Below are 12,663 nucleotides of genomic sequence, written 5' to 3' on the forward strand. Positions count from 1 at the left end.
GACTCAAGACCATTGTTTGCCTCCTCACTTGCAAAATGTTTGGGCCACATGTGGGGTATAAGGAGGAACACACAAAGACTTCATATTGTACCTCAGTAATCTGTTTTAAAAGTATGATTCTTATTAAGCAAAGTCAAAAATAATTTATTCGACCGATAAAAGCCATAAAAGCAGACAGTTAAAACCATTCTAAAAATAGCCAATACCTTAGAAGAAGGAAATTGCCCATGTCCATTTATAAGGCGCCTTCATATAAATATTGAATATACTAGAATTAATCACTTAACAAGTACAATTAAAACTCATTAGAGGGAATCAAATGGCAGGTATCAGAATGGACATAAAATACAGCAGGTAGAATATAGCAATAATGAATGCTTAATTACACTTAATTACACATTAAAAAGTGCTCAGTAATACATATAATGCCGTGACCATGTTTAAATAAATGTCACATAACTACTGCGGGGACATCTTCTTCTTTAATCTTAAGGCCCGAGCGGGAAACTCGAAACCCAAAAGCACATCGTAGAGGAGGAAAGCATTTGTAAAAATATTAATGCAGTACTTACTTGAACAAAATTGGCATTTCTGAGTAACAGCAGTATGAATTTTTTGCGCAGGGGGGGCATTCAATTTGCAAAAAAAGATTAAATGGAAGGTATCCTGCTCCGACAAATTGCCACAAGGACAAGGCTTTAGAGCAACAGGCAGTTAGTAACCCTTGGGGAAGACTAATAACCAGGATACCTGGTTCAGCCGAAATCTGGTTAAAATAAAGCAATGATGCGCATTGGAGACCAGTGACAAATAGGCCTGTGTCTGTGGGCACAAACTCAAGGTGACTTACCGCCTCCCTGAAGGCTTGGTTAATTCAATGCCCTCCCTAATGGCCAGCTGCTTAGCCAGAACCATCTGATTTAGATCCCTGATCGCTGCTGGACCTAAGTTCCTAGGTTTGGTATACAAGTCAAGGCAGCCCAGCCAGTTCATTTGCTACATGATATATTTTAGCCACGGAATACTTAGGGCCCCCTCATGGGCAATACAGTCCATTATACCTAGCTGGGTCAAAGTAGTGGTTGTGCTCGGCCAAATTCTCAGCCAACGTATTAGAGGTGCAGCAGCGATAAGGTCAGAGATTCTTATTAAGCCTATCCTGCTTCCAAATTAGGGACTTAATATATGCATATGGGAAGATTAGAACGCATTGCGGACCCTACTGCCTAGGTTGTTGGACATTAGTGTTTTTTTCTGTCTATCCTTCTACTGCACTTTCAGAAGGCTTTTTTTATACAGATTTTAATTGGATACTATTTTAGCCCAACTTTGTACAAGGGCTAGGTGAATTAATTAATTATCTTAAATATTTTATGCAATAATGTGAATAATGTATTTAAGGTATATTGTACTTTTATGGTCAGATGACCGAAATAAAGAATTATATGATGAAGATGATGATGATGACGACATAGAGAAGCACTTGTGTACACAGGAATGACCTGACCGGACATAGCCTACAGGTATTTGCAAGCACTAATGCTTCGATACCTTGAATGACATTTGTGGGGTCCTAGTACTTCCAGACAATTTAGGATTTGATCTATACTTCAGGTGATCTGTCAACATTAAATCATCTACCAGGACCAATTCTTCTTTCCTCATAAAAGAAGAATTTTGAGAACAAGTTGCATGTCACGGGGGGCCTATAAAGAGCATGGCTTATTTCTGATTTCCTCAAGACCATCCTGCACAAATCATCTTACAGTCTGAGGCTTTCTAAATAGAATCTGTTGCAAAGTCATCCTTGTGCCCTGGGCAACCAGCATTTTCGCTGAATGTTACTTGTAGTAACTGACTGACTGTACCGGGGTTCTGCTTAACCAGGCCCCGGGCTAGTGCTATGCTGAAGACATACTTAGAATACAGTGAAAACACCTACATACACTAGGGTACACTATGGGATAGGGTACCCCTATGATTGGCAGTGGGATTGTGCCCAAATTCGACGGTGGAGTTTGGGGGGGGGGGGGGGGGGGAGTTAAAAATTAATAAACTACAATATTCTGGCATATTCAGTACCCCCAGGGTCTCCCCTAGCTGTCTCAGTGGGGGGGGGGGGCAGGTTTTTATAAGGAGGGCCCATATAAAATAGGTTTTATATGCCCTGGATTTAGTGAAATTGTACATTTCACTTCCCACATTATAGTAAGGTGCTTCTAAAATCGACTTTTGTGCTGGGAACACTGGAGTGAGGATCTGCAATATTTTTACATATTAAGAGTCCCTACAGTCTCCCATAGGTATGTCAGGGGTGTGGGGTCCTCTAGATATACGCAGGGTCTTTATAAAATATGCTTTATAGGCCCTGGTGTTGGAAAATTGCCCAAGTCATTTTCCCCATTGCATATCCCCAGCCACATAGGTTAATATGGCAAGACGTTATTCTTTAATAATGCCGGTCAGGAGAATCCCAAAAATATCATTCAAGGACTCACTAGAATGGTATTGATAAATCCAACAATATACTATTTTTGAATTTATCCTAAAATATACAGACAAGAAGTTATAAGACTTTCTTGTCTGCAAGCCAAAATTCAGCCTTCCAGTGATCTGTCCGGATTGGTCAGAGTTAGGTGGATTAGTCAGGCTGCTTTGATGAGGTGATAAGTAGCCCCTGGGGTTAAAGAGCCATTCTGGGAGGAGAGGTTTCTGCTCCAGAGGAATGCCAGAGCCAGGTGGAGGAATCATAAACAATAATATTCAATAGAAGGAGGAGACAGGCAGGAGAAACCAGTTTCATTTACACCCCCACTCTTTGAACCCAGCCAGATGGCAGGTGATGGAAATGGCCCTTTTTGCAGGATTATCCCCAAACGTTTTGCTTCTTCCTCCTTTGTTTTACCTGACCTGTGTTTGTTGGCTATAGGACTCTGGGCACTTTACCACTGCTGATCAGTGCTAAAGTGCATATGCGCTCTGTGTAAATTGTTATTGGTTATCCATTATTGGTATGTTTGTTTTACCAGTAGGTCCCTAGTAAAGTGCACTAAGTGTGCCAGGGCTGGTAATTCAAATACTACTAGTGGGCCTGCAGCACTGATTGTGCCACCCACATGAGTAGCCCCAAAGAGATGTCTCAGGCCTGCCACCGCAGTGCCTGTGCACAGTTTGCTAACTGTCATGTTGACCTGGCCAGTGTACCCACTTGCCAGGCCTTACCCTTCCCTTTTCTTACACCGAGGACACCCCTATGGTAGGCTCAAGGTACCCCTCTGGGCAGGGTGCAGTGTATGTAGAAGGTAGAGTACAAGTGTGTGTAACATGTCCTGATAGTGAAATACTGCCAATTTCGTTTTTCACTATTGAAAGGCTAGCTTGTCCATAGGACAGAATGGGGAATGCTGTGTAACATGTTTACCTGCATATCTTCCCATAGAAGCAAGATAGAAATTTGGAATCTGGTATCCCTGAACTCAGAGATTTATAACACATCTTTTAGGAAGGATGGTTTTTAAATTCGGTGTTTGAAAATAGCACTTTTAGAAAGTGGCTATTTTCTTGTTCAACCTTTCTGTGTGCCTCTGCCTGTTTGTGGATTGAATGTCTGGTTTGAGAGTGACAGGGGCTGGGGTGGCTCCAGGAGTCTGGGTGTCAGCACTAGGTCGAATAGACCTATCTGCATTTGGAGTGGTGGGAGGAGTAGCACATGGGCCTGAATAGGGCTGTGACTGCCTTCCACAATGCTGGCTCCACTTTCTGTTGTGCGTCTGATGACCCTGGCCCACACTGACAAAGGAAGACGTTGTGCACTGGCCGAGTGCACCCAGAACTGGGTCCAGAACCCCTCACACATAGAGAACAAAGACTTTTGGGGTATAAATATGAGAGCTGAAACCCCTGAAAGTTAGACTACTACTTCGTGATCAAGAGGAATCCCTGCCAAAGAAGATCAGCTGAAGAGACTGAGGAGAAGTACTGCCCTTGCTGTGTCTGGGGTTGGCCTGCAGTTTGCTGTTTCTACTAAGGAGAGATCTAAAGGACTTTGCTGTGTGCTGTGTCCCTCTGAAGAAAAGTCTCCAAGGCCCTGAGAAGAGCTGGCCTCCTTGTTTCTGAAGTCCCAGGCACAAAAGGACTTCAACCCCAACTCCCTGAACTTCCTTGCTGGGAGTTCCAGTCTGCCAGGGGGGCCTGTAACTGTGTGTGAGGTCTTTTTGCTGTAGGGAGCTGGAAGCGCGACGCAACGAGAGAGAAGCGTGACGCCGCCGCAGCAGCCACATTCGCATCATCGAGGAAGCGTGTCGCTGCTGTCGCTGTTCGCCATCGCATCACTGGAGAAGCGTGCCGCCGCACAGAGGGTGCAGTTGCATCACTGGAGAAGCATGTCACAGTGCCGTCACATCGCTGAGGAAGAGCACCGCCGTGGATCGCTGCCGCAACACCAGAGAAGCGTGTCGCCATCACTGAGGGTGACGTCACATCACCGGAGAAGCGTGTCGCAGGGCCTGTCGCAGCTCACAAAACCACAGAGTTTGCCGCATGGCCGTCGGGCATGCACGCATCGCCTCTACGTTGTCGCATCGCAATAAAGACGCCATTTTGACAGATCGTCTCAACAAATCAAGGCGCCATCTTGTCGCATCGAAACCGGAGCGCAGGAAGAACCGATGCATTGCCATCTCTGCGCCCCTTTTGGTTGATTTGCGTTACGCATCCCAGGTACTTTGAGACTAAATGTCGCATTTGATCATCTACAAGTGTATTTTTGCAACAACCTTTCTAAAGGCATTCTGCTGAGTTTTTGCATGTTGGATTTTTGTCGTTTTGGTCTTGTTTAGTTTAGATAAAGATATTTTAATTTTCTAAACTCGTGTGGTGTCCATTTGTGGCGTTTTCACTGTGTTACTGTGAGTGTTGGTACAAATACTTTACACATTGCCTTTGGGATAAGCCTGTCTGCTCGTGCAAAGCTACCAAGGGGGTGAGCAGGGGTTATATAAAGTGTGTATCCCCATTACCCTGACTAGAAGCAATGGTCCCTATTTGGTCAAACGTACCTACCTCTGCTAACTAGAGACCCCCATTTCTAACAGCAGGCTTAAGGAAAGAATGTGCTGAGGCAAGGGGGGATGGAGAATAGGAAGATTTGCCATCCTGGAGGTTGGTTTAGTTATCTCTTTCCTCTCTGCTGGGACTTCAGCCATATAGAATTTTGGAGAAATAGTGCTTTCTAGGAGACCATTGTGCCACACTTTGAAGATAATGGTCATGCTGTGGGGTGTTGCCCTGCACCTCATTGGACAGGAGTGCCCTCCTGCTTGACCCAAGAGAACACTAAACAAGTATCTGAGAGGGGCAGAGCCTCTCAGATCTGCTACTTGAAACTGAGAGAAGAAGAAAGATTGTCAAGCTGGAAACTTGATTTGCATCATCATGCCCTTCTCTCTAAAAAGACTGTGCCTGCTGCATCATCTGGAACTACAGCCCTTTGGATGTACCCTTTTCAATAGGAATAAAGATTGGACTTCCTGCATGCAACAGGTTAGCAGAGCTCACCTGCATCAACTCCACCAAGAGTCCCCTATCTGGAGTGTATCCAGTGAACTTTTAAGGGTGTTGTCCAGGCGCATTGTGGGAATTGTGGTCCCAACCTTTCAAGGACCATCTTGGAGATTCCAGACTCTTGTATTGTGTTTTGGACACTTCAGACCCTCAAGAAGAACTACAGGAAGAAGTTCCAGAAGTTTGGTAAAGTTTGGTGAACTTTTGTGAAAAAGCTCCAGAGGATGACCAGACTCTCACAGAAATGCAATCCAGCGAACCCACACTAAATCTGGCCTGCTGGAGGAGGCTGCACAATGTCTGGTGAGAAATCTTTCTGAAACATTTTGAAGCGTGAAGGTAAAATCTTGACAGGGGCCTCCCACTTAGTGGATCTGACCAGGGCTCCATTGCGGTCAGCCTCAAACTTTAACTTTGCTTTGACTTTGGTCAGAGGCAACCAAATGTCCAGAAGTGGCACTATTGGTTTCTAAGCATTAGAAAGTGTTTAATCTTTAACAATTGATATACTTGGATTCCTACATTGGATTCTTTTTGTTTTGGTGTATTTTGAAATATAAAAATATTTCCTATTTTTATAAGTTGGTGTTGGAATTTTAATTTTGTGTTGCGTCCTAATTATTTACTGAATTTGTGTTTTTAAATGCTTTACATACCGGTCTCTGAAATGAAGCCTGCTTGTATAACTTCACTTTTGTTCTGATTTTATTTTTAGGAGTTGAGTTGTGTGAGGAAAGAAATGGTAAGGGATGCCAATGTGATTCCATCCTATTCTCAACAATTTTGTAAAGCAGAACCAGCTGCTTAAAGGCTATTCCCTTTTAAGTTGTGCAGCCCATTGAATACTTTAAACATTTTTGCAATGAAGCTTAAGCCTACAAATTCAGGCACCCGATCTTAATAAGTATCATTGGGACTTAAACAAATGCTGAAAAGGTGCAGCATATATTATACACTTTGTGCAATTGTCCTTAGTAGCCACCTCTCCCAGCTATTCGTCAGCCCATCCCTGCCAGAACCAAAGATAACAAATTATTTAGTGACTGATTATAAATTAAATCTGTTTCAACTGGTCCCACGCCCCAATCATATGCTTCAATTTTCTCCCTCCACTCGCTCTCACCCCTTCCCCTAGAAACACTTCCAAAGTAGTAAGCAGTAATACATTTATTGTATGATTAATTAAAACCTTGACAATATAAAACATTGAAAGAAAATTAAAAGGTAGGTCATTATAATACCATTTGGCATACAGGAGTAAAAAGTAGGACAAGTGATTTTAAATCAGTTATAGTTGTCTTGATGACCGTGTGGTTGTTTGAATTCAATTACAAATAAATACAATTTGGTACAATCACCATCAGAATATTGCAACCCAACCTATGTGATGTAGATCCAATTTCCCTTTTTTTCTCCAAAACTGTGCTAAAGGATAAGGCTCCCAATTATTCACCCCCCCCCCCCCCCCATCTACCTCCATTAGGATTACAGTTAAGTAAGGGAAAAAAAGTAACTCTTGCATAGAACATCTGTAAACGTGGTGCACCCTTAAGAGGCAGATATCATTTTATATTGTGAAGTATCTACCCCTCATTGTCCGTAAACATAGCAAATATATAAATGAAATGCCATTCTTGTACTTTACTATGATGCGTTTCATTAATTTACTTTGTGTTGGATGTTGGAGTAAAGGTAGCTGTGTTAAATCTTTTTCATGAACAGAAGCCACCTGCTCATACAATATTATTTTCAGAATTCTCACTCCTTTTTTCTTAGTTGAGGTGGCTACCAAAGAATTCCTGAATGTACATATCAGTCAAAATGAGAATTTCCATCTGTCTATTTTTTCCATCTGCAGCCACGTCTTGCATCGTTTTCCTTAAACTGGAGTGTCACCTCTTGAAACTACCCGATTCTCGATTTTTGAAAGGAAAAGTCCTCCTTTTGCCATATCCGGTGTCAAATCTTCTCCTTCAGCCCACAGAACTACTCTTTCATCAGCACATCGGGATCAGGACCTTTTTATGATAATTTTTAAAGATTTTAAGTTAGGTCCATCATCTTCTTGAATGCTGGTTCTACTTTCAGTCAGGAACGGGTTCTTTGTTTGTTTGTTTTTTACTCACTCTCTAGGAACCAATACTGCTATTCAAATGTTTTAGAGGTTGGACTGATTTTCTCCATCGCCCTCCTTGGCCATAAGACTTATTATTCATATAGCTCTTGAATGTTGCTCTATGAGATAGCCTGGCCATTTGCTGATCTGTTCCTGTTGAAAGAAGGTTCTTGATTTCTTCAAGAGACTGTGTTTAACTGATTTTTAGAGTAGTCATCTGACGTTAGATCTCCTGTGACAAATGACTGGGGTCTGCCTTCATTGCATGAGTCTTATTTTGCTCATCACCTACCCTTCCTTCATGTTCATAGTGATCTGTAGCTCGGATTTTAGGAGAATTCTTCTGAAAATGAAGCAGCTCTTTTACAGTTCTGCTGCACATCCTTTCATTTTTGCACTGACATGGTTATAACTTCTCGTTTGGAATAAGACTTGTTCTGAAACCTGCTCTGCATAAACCCGTATATCACAGCAGAGGTAGAAGAACGTGTATTACAAAAAGAAGACATCCAGTGTAAACAGCGTAGCAGAACATTGATACTAGGCCAGCTGGAAATGCAGCCCACACGGTTACACCGACACTGCAAGGCGACAGGAACCCTTATTAGATCAGGGCCTCCAGCACATAAATTATTAAGATTAAAGTCTGCAAGCCTTCATTTTGTTTCCAGGTTATACTCTGTTAATGTTGCATGATCAATATAATTAATAGACTCCATTTTAAAGTCAAAATGCTCAGTTTCCTTCAGAAATCAGTCTAACATTTGCTCACTCTTTCAACAATGATCTACGCAATTGGTTCTTAACCTGTGGTTCAGGGACCCCTGGAGGTACATGATCCCTACTCCGGGGATCCGCGACGACTTAGAAAATTAAATATTATCAACACATTAATTAGATGTATATAAATAAAAAAGTAAAAATTAACATTTTAAAACTTTCTGTAAATGTGAAGGTATTTGAAATTGGAGGTTGAAAATTAAGTTGTCATCCTCAGATTGACTTGTAGGGGCAGTGCAAGCACAGCAAACAGAATATTGTGTGGGTGATGGGTGGCCTAAACTGAATTTAGAAAATCTCCCACCATCCCATTACAATTTAGATTTGTTTTTACATCTGTTTGTGAATTAAATACATTTCATCATCTGTATTTGTTTGATGAATGCTTGTGTCCTTATTTTTGTGTATTGTTTCTCGGTTCAAACCACTGAAATTGCTTAGACCAGGGTCCCCAGTGCTATAAATGTTAAGGCATATGCCGCTTTCTAGTTGGGTGTTTTATTAATGGTATGTAAACCTTTACCTGGATTTTTTATATTTTTATTCTGATGATTGTAATTATGTGAGATGACTATTTTTATGTGCTTTTATGATTGTTAATATAGCAGTCAAATAAAGCTTTCCTTGCTTGCTTGCTGTAGTACTAGATTTTTTGGGGTCACTCAGTCATTGGACAAGCCTTCATATCAGAGTTAAGGGGTCACTTTTATTTGGGACAACCTCGTCCTGACAGAAAACTGAACTGGTTTCAGTGGCGTAACACAGGCCCCCGCACTGCGGGAGGAGCCTGTGCTGCAGAAGGCCCCCTCTGCACAGTACCGTGCCTGAGAGCTCCTCATTAAATTGTGAGCAGGAGCCCCTCAATGTACCTTGCAGGGGGCCCCTCAAGTTTCGTTACGCCACTAACTGGTTTAGTTCATTTACGGAAAACTATGCTACAGATTGGGCCTCAACATCAGGCAGCAGAGCACTGTCTTAAAATAAAAGTACACAATTTCATCTCACAAATTCCTTTCTCAAGCAGGTACATTCAAATCCCTAAAGGTGGGTTCACTCCAAAATAGTTTGGACTATGCTACAGGAGAAACGTGTGTGAATTGAAGTCCCTACCAGGGTTGAGGACTTGTCCCCCTACATGCCCACCAGGGAGAGGTGGGCTCACTACTGGGTTCTCCCCAACAGGGACAGGAAAAAGCAAACTCCTTAGTTTCTCATAGAGCCAACATGGAGAAGGCTGTGGGTATACAGCAATACAAGCTGGTAGCGACTCCAGATGTGGAAACATGCTCACAAGCCTCCATGTGAAGGAAATCCTAGACTTCTGTGATCTATATGCTGTTGGAAGGCCTTGTTCTACACCAGATGCTTTTCAAGTACTGGAACCAGGATGAGAGGTAAACCAAAAGGCTAAAGGAGGAGAGATTGGTAGCACTAATCTCTTCCTTTAAAAAAACTCCCTTATAAATGTAAGGAGCTCCTGGTACAAAGTTATGTACACATTTATATATAGATTATGGTCAGTAGGCCTTGTTAATTACCAATGAAAAAGGGCAGCTCTGACCAATAGTACAGAGTTCATATCAGAATAAAAGCCTATCCTGGAAAGAGTATCAGGGTGCTAGTAGGAGGGTAACACAACATGAAGTCACCATTTAGGGCTGATCAGCCTTTTCTCTTTCCATATGTGAAAGGACAGGACCTTATTACTATTCTTGGATCATTCCAGAATACCTAAATGCATGTGGCTTATCAGCTTAGGAGACTGCCCAGGCACTCCTTGGGTATCAAAGTTATCTCAAAATGTGTTCTGGCTAGATTGCAGAATGTCAGCTGTCTGTTGAACCCCTGCTTCCGCCTCACGTTTTTGTGAAAATGCACACACTGAACACAGTAAGTGTTGTAAGGCTTCCAGCTATGTTTGGTGCTGCATGTGTTATGATGTTCAGGAATGCTTGATGCTAGGCCACATCCCTAACAATACTGAATTTAAAAGGTATATGCATGGGTGTTATATTTGTAGCCAGTCGCTGAAATTCTGTAGCGGGGCGGCGGTTAATAATAAATGTGAAATAAAAAATAAAAAAAACACATTCCTTACCTTATGCTGCCGGCTGCCTCTGTGCTCCTCTGCTCCCGGCAGTCCTTGGGACAGACGCCCCGTCCAATATCCAATCCAGCTGCTACTCTCAAGATATGACAGCAGCACAGGGATTGGCCTGAGCAGGGTGGTTTGACGCTACCTCGGAACAGGGAGTCTGCGCCGTTTCTCCACCCAGCTGTAGAATACACCTGGGCTTAAGAAACCTAAATGTGCACGTCTGTTTGGCCGGCCTAGGATGGCCGCTCAATCTGACATGAGTATTTACAGTGTTCACCACTCTTCCTCCCTGCCATGGCCCGGCCCCTCTCTACACACGCATGGCTCAGCCAGTCACTTAAAAAATAAAATGATAGCAAAAATATTTATCATCATTTTATGTTTTTTACTGTTGGCTTTGAGCACGAGGCGACGGTACTCCGCCATTACGGAGGAGCCACAGCCGGTTGTGACTGCTGGAAACGTGTTTTGTGTGGCAGATGCTGGAATCATGAGGTTTATGCACATGCTGTTGAGTGAGATTAGCGAATCTGACTTTCCACAGGGGTGGTATTAGAGCTGATCTCCATTTAAAAATGTCATTTTCACTCCTCCACATGCCCCTCGCATGGCCTTATACGGTCTGTCACTGGGCATTATCCTCAAAGGACCGAATCACGCAGAGTCACTGTCATCACATTAGATACCAATACAACAGCTAATGGGATATCTTGCAGCTACTTATTTACAATGATATTCGGGCTGGCCAGCCACAAAAAAACGTTAATGCCAAATACCCCCTCGCGTTATGTAACATTAAATGGCTCACGGCACAGATGCTGTGAACAAGCACTTCCTTTATCAGCAACAAATGCTCACTTTACCTCCTCCACTTTTAATTCCAGGCCTTGAAGCCTTATCCCACGCTTTCCCGCCATGAAGGCGTCTTCTTCAATGGCAGCAGCTTGCATCATACTCTGCATATCAGGGAATGAAATCGAATGCAAATCTCCTTGCCAACCCTTACCCACAAATATGACGCACCCACTGAGCGTATGCAACCAATTTAAACATTTATTTTCATAGGAATTCAGGCACCAACGTCAGCAATCTGAAAATGGCAGTGTCTGCTACATTCGCAGGAAAAGTCCTGCAACATATAACCGAGCTGTAACCGGAATGCAATAATGGGAGTAACTTCCTATTCTGCAAGCGGGGCCAGTAATGGCAATATAGCCGCAGTCGGGGATACTGAAAAGGACAACTCCCCCCTCCCTCCCCAATCCCATCCCCCACCTTGCACACACCGACAGTGTCACCTTCACACCGAGTCGACGTTTGCAGCGGGGCTAAGGGGTGGTGAAGGCTGAGGTTCGATCCTTGATACTCACAGACTGCAGGGTGATGAAGCGGGTCCGTCTCATTCCAGCTGGAGCCCAGCAATTAGGAGCATCTCTCCCTCCTCTGCATGCCCGCCTCTCTCCTCTAGTTAAGGAGATGACATCATCCCCTCAGACATGCACCTGACTCTGAGGAAGCCGCCCCTCCTCCCGCAGCAGGCAGGTCACTGTTTGACTTAAAGGCGAAGAAGGGCAGCGCGAGCCTCTTTCAAGATGGCTATCCAAGCCCTGCGCCTCGCGTCTATCCCCGCATGTCTCGAACATTCAAAGCTGCAGCAGCTGACGCTCCCATCTCTATCTATGCTGAAATGCAGGTCAGAGCAGGATCCGCTGCTGCAGGCGGGAGGGACTGCACTAAAGCACATCACACAGGGAAAGTAGCAGTCTGCTCTCCCTTCCGCAGCTCCCGCTCAGAAAAAAAAATGTTTTCGTTTTGTCACAGCACTAACCCTCACGTTTTCAATCCGTCGTTCATAGTTGGACTGTCCTTTTTGTTTAAGGGAGATTCGCATGCCTTCTCTCCAGGAAGGTGGGAGGGAAAAGGGTGGCAAGCCATTTCATCAAAATACTGGCTTATACAGCCAGCCGTTATGAAGACCACCGTATCAGCAAGCCATTGAGCACTCCTCACAGCAGGAGAGTAGAGGGGGGGGGGCGGTTGTAGTGAGTCATTTTAAATCGCTCCATGCGATTTTGTTATCTCCAGTGCTATGTAAAGCATAATGCAC

The 12,663-nt window shown here is 43.5% G+C and overlaps 1 protein-coding gene across 7 annotated transcripts in view; it reads right to left on the bottom strand.

The window, feature by feature from the left end:
• Positions 1-12,179, bottom strand: part of USP54 (ubiquitin specific peptidase 54) — a 1,650,598-nt gene extending 1,638,419 nt beyond the window's left edge. For 5 of the 7 annotated variants that reach the window (XM_085603496.1, XM_085603494.1, XM_085603495.1 and 2 more), the window contains exon 1: positions 11,927-12,179. The gene's annotated coding sequence lies outside the window, so the exon portion shown is untranslated. Of the gene's footprint in view, positions 1-10,556; positions 10,679-11,831 lie in introns of those variants that run through there. The other 2 variants (XM_085603491.1, XM_085603492.1) reach the window with 2 other exon arrangements.
• Between the last annotated feature and the right edge of the window lie 484 nt (positions 12,180-12,663).

Source organism: Triturus cristatus, chromosome 1_2 (genome assembly GCF_964204655.1).
Source record: "Triturus cristatus chromosome 1_2, aTriCri1.1, whole genome shotgun sequence".
NCBI classification, from domain to species: Eukaryota; Metazoa; Chordata; class Amphibia; order Caudata; family Salamandridae; genus Triturus; species Triturus cristatus.